Genomic DNA, 4843 nt, shown 5'->3' on the forward strand with positions numbered 1-4843 from the left:
TGATGTTCAATGTTTTATGTTATGAGTGCTTAGTGTATATTTAGTTGATGTTTTTCTTAGTTCATATCTTAGATGTTATTAGTGTTTTTCTTATACATTTTATTGTTGGATGTAACTGGGACCCTGTGTACATAATTTCGCTCCACCACATGTACCACATGAGGTGCGAATGACAATAAAGAAACTCTGACTCTGACTCTCTGACTCTGATTTCTAACAAGTATGACAAGGTTTTCCAAAAAACTGGCATTGACTTCAACAAAAACATGCAGCTCCTGGGGCTGCTGGTCTAGCACTTTCTGGCATCCGGTGCACCTTTATGGCACCAAGCTGTGGAACATCATGTCACTCTGGAATTGTCACCATCTCATGTAAATACAGTCAAAATATTACAGATCTTACACCGTTTAATAACCAATGTAATGATTTTTAAATTAATTATGAAACAATTAACCGTTTGGGCAAAAACTGACATTGACATACAAAAAATAGAACAGAAGTTGTGTCATGTGCCATAAAATCACTGTCAGGTGCCACAGAAGACATGTCATCTGTCACAAAAGCCCTGTCAGCTGTCAATAACCGGGTTTAGGCATTAGAACCACATCACAGATAACAGGAAGGTTTAAAAGTTTTATTATTAAACTGCTTCTGGTGAAGTTCTGAGTCCTTAGGCCGGCACAATCTGAAGAGACAGGAAAGTTAGTGAACAGGAGTTCAGTGGCAGTGATCTGACAATTCTGTTGACAAGCACCAATCTTTACTGTCAGGTGAAGGAAGTGTTCCTTGGAAGAGTTGGTTTGCATGACGTCACCATTGGCGAAGGTGAGTATAGACTTGGAACCATAGCTGAGCGTTGACAAGTTGGGAGGGAGATCCAAACGGCAGGTCCAGAGAAACAGGCGAGGGTCACACATGAGTAGTCAGAAGTCCGTAGCCAAACATGAGAGACGTAATCCAGAAGACGTGGTCGTAATAGAGGAAGCTAAAGTCGTTACTGTAAGCAGAGCAGATCATCAAAACCACAAAATGCCAGTAAATCCCTGGCAGCTGCCAGTACTTTTGCAGCAGGTAAAATAAATAAATAATATTAATAAAATAAAGAAATATTAAATCTAGAGAAGCTGTCATCTGTCAGTAAAAGAGAAACCATGTAATCTATCAGTAAATCTCTGTCAGCTGCCAGTAATTCCATGGTAGATGCCAGTAAATAAACAAATAAAAAAATTAATTACGGCAGGTAAAAAAAAATAAAAAATTTAAATTGCGGCAGGTTTTTAAAAAAAAATGTAATAAAAAGAAAAATTGAGAGAAGCTGTCATCTGTCATTAAAACAGAAACTGTGTAATCTGTGACAAAATCTCTGTGAGCTGGCAGTAATTCCATGGCAGATGTCAGTAAATAAAAATAATAAACAAATAATAATAATAATAAAAAAAATTCCGTTAAAATAATAATAATAAGAAGAAGAAATTGCGCGGCAGGTGCCCCAGTAGCGTTGCAGCTGCTAGAAATAAATACTGATACTACTACTAATAATAATAAATAGCGGCAAAATAAAATAATAATAATAATTTTAAAAAATTGCTTACCTGCCAGTGATCGTGTCAGTAAATCATAAAGTAGTGGCAGGTGTCACGGCAGCAACTGCAGCAGCATGACACCTGCCACCGGAATCGCGGCAGCGTGGCATGTGTCACGAGCAGCGTGGCAGGTGTCATGAGCAACGTGGCACCTGCCACTGAAGCCGGATGCAGCGTGACACCTGCCACCGGAAGTGCCACTAAGGCTCAGCGTGACACCTGCCACCGGAAGTGCCACTAAGGCTGCCACTGCCACGACTTGCGCTCGGCCCTGCTGAGCTTGAGGACAATACGGTGGGGTTTTAAAGACATTTCAACTTTAATGCACCTGAACACACACAGCGTCTCTTACACCTGCAGTGTCTTACAGCGTCACAGTTACTGCTAAGCTAATATGCTAGAGACGTAGCGCTCCTGTCAAGCATCCTCTTAACATGAATATATGTTTATGATCAACCCCCACAGTCAACAACTGCCCACACTAAGCTTGCTAAACTGATGAGCGAGTAACACAGAGGTGTTTCCATCTCCTCCACCTGTGAGGGATCTCAGCTGAGGCAGGAGGAGACAAGAAAAAAGACTGCAGGTTGTAGACTGGTGGAGAGTTGGAGGTAACCAGGAAAAACTGGAGTGGAGTTTAAGTGGCCTGAGTATTCTCCTATTAATCAAGTGGAATGGATTCATTCATGAAGAAAGAGAAACTGCGCCGACTGAAATAATGTTTCATAGTAAAAGTGGGGGGGTCCAAATTAATGTTTTTTGAATGTGGGGGGGAATTGTACCCTTCACATATAATGGTTGTGACGCCTATGCCCGAAGCACACAGCCAGGATAACCAAGGAGTGGCTCCGTAAGAAGCATATCAAGATTCTGGAGTGGCCTAGCCAGTCTCCAGACCTAAACCCTATAGATAATCTTTGGAGGGAGCTCAAACTCCGTGTTTCTCAGCGACAGCCCAGAAACCTGGCTGATCTAGAGAAGATCTGTGTAGAGGAATGGGCCAAAATCCTGCTGCAGTAAACCTGGTGAAAAACTACAGGAAAACTTTGACCTCTGTAATTGCAAACAAAGGCTACGTACCAAATATTAACATAGATTTTCACAGGTGTTCAAATACTTATTTCCAGCAGTAACACACAAATAAATTATTTAAAAAATCATACATTGTGATTTCCGGATTTTTCTTTTCAGATTATGTCTCTCACAGTGGACATGCACCTAAGATGAAAATTTCAGATCCCTCCATGATTTCTAAGTGGGAGAACTTGCAAAGTTGCAGGGTGTTCAAATACTTATTTTCCTCACTGTACTCAAGAAGCAACACGCACAATGCTCCTCATGGAATACTGCTGTCAAATGCCTGATCCAAGTCCACGCCACACATGTAGACTGGATGGGCAAAGTCTTATGGTATCCCAAATGCAAAATTCAACCATCAACCAGACTCTTCATCAGCACCCCTGACTAGGACTTACTGGGGAGGCTGAGGAGGGATTGAAACACACCTCCAATTCCCCATTCTGAGAAGAGGAACCGCCATCCCAGTCTGCCAAGCCAGTGGCACTGCCCCCAATGTCCATGCAATTTTGCAGTTAAACAAAACAGCCTTGCAACATCCAAAGCCTTGAGGAACAGGATGGATCTTGTCCGCCTCTTGAGCCCTGCCACTGTGGAGCCTTTTAACTACCTCAGTGACTTCAGTCTGGGTTATGTGCAAGCCCACCCCAAAATCCCCAGACTGAGGTGTTTACTTCCTCGATGGAAGGCATGCTGGCCAAACTCCTCCCACACCCAAGCCTTTGCCTTAGCAATAGCAAGTGCTGCATCTTTCTTGGTCAGCTGATATCCCTCAGCTGGCTCTGGAGTTCTACCAGCTAACAAGGGCCAATAACATTACTTCTTCACCTCTCTCACTTGGAATGTCCACCACCTGGTTTGAGCATGGCTGCTATGAGATGCACCAACAACTTTGCAGCCACAGCTCAAGGCAACTGCCTTGATAGGTGTGGGACATGGCTCTCTCAGAATCAGTTGTGTAGTTTATGCAATATGTGGGTATACGGAGTATACCCACTAGAAAAGCTTAAGAATTTCAGTATACCCACTTAAAAGTGCCCAATGACAAACAACATAACATTAGGCACATGTCAATGATACATTAAACGGTAGCTAAACACTTCCGTAACAATCTATTGTGTGCAGTGCTTGTTTATTACATTACTTTTATTTATTATTTATCCAGCAAATTATTGTATAATTAATACTTCTGTACTTACTACTTGAACATATTTTGCTTTGATACTGTTTTATAAATTCTATAACATGTTTGTAATACAAAGCCAACTGTTGTACAAAGTTTGTTGTTTTTAATTTTTCAAATATAAGCGTCAGAGAAATTTGAAAATGTTCAATATGCTTAAAAATCTAAATAAATTGACGATTACATTGTACTAACCAGGGTACTTTGGTTTCTAAGCACAGTATACCCACTACAAAAACCAGATTCCAAAGAAGTTGGGACACTAAACAAATTGTGAATAAAAACTGAATGCAATGATGTGGAAATGGCAAATGTCAATATTTTATTCGTAATATAACATAGATGACAGATCAAAAGTTTAATCTGAGTAAATGTAACATTTTAAAGGAAAAATATGGTGATTCAAAATTTCACAGTGTCAACAAATCCCAAAAAAGTTGGGACAATTAGCAATATGTGGCTGGCTAAAGGAAATTGACCATATAACAAACAGCTGGAAGACCGATTAAAACTAATAAGGTCAATTGACAACATGATTGGTTATAAAAAGAGCTTCTCAGAGTGTCAGTGTCTCTCAGAAGCCAAGATGGTAAGAGGATCACCAATTCCATCATTGTTGCGCAGAAAGATAGTGCAGCAATACCAGAATGGTGTTACCCAGCGTAAAATAGCAAAGACTTTTAAGTTATCATAATCAACCGTGCATAACATCATCAAAAGATTCAGAGAATCTGGAACAATCGCTGTGCGCAAGGGTCAAGGCCGTAAAACTCTACTGGATGCTCGTGATCTCCGGGCCCTTAAACGTCACTGCACCTCAAACAGGAATGCCACTATCAAGGAAATACAGAATGGGCTCATGAATACATCCAGAAAGCATTGTCAGTGAACACAATCCACCATGCCATCTGCCGTTGCCAGCTGAAACTCTACAGTGCAAAGAGGAAGCCATTTCTAAGCAAGCTCCACAAGCTCAGACGTTTGCACTGGGCCAGGGGTC

This window comes from Nematolebias whitei, chromosome 15, assembly GCF_014905685.2.
Source record: "Nematolebias whitei isolate Nwh7 chromosome 15, NemWhi1, whole genome shotgun sequence".
Lineage (NCBI taxonomy): Eukaryota > Metazoa > Chordata > Actinopteri > Cyprinodontiformes > Rivulidae > Nematolebias > Nematolebias whitei.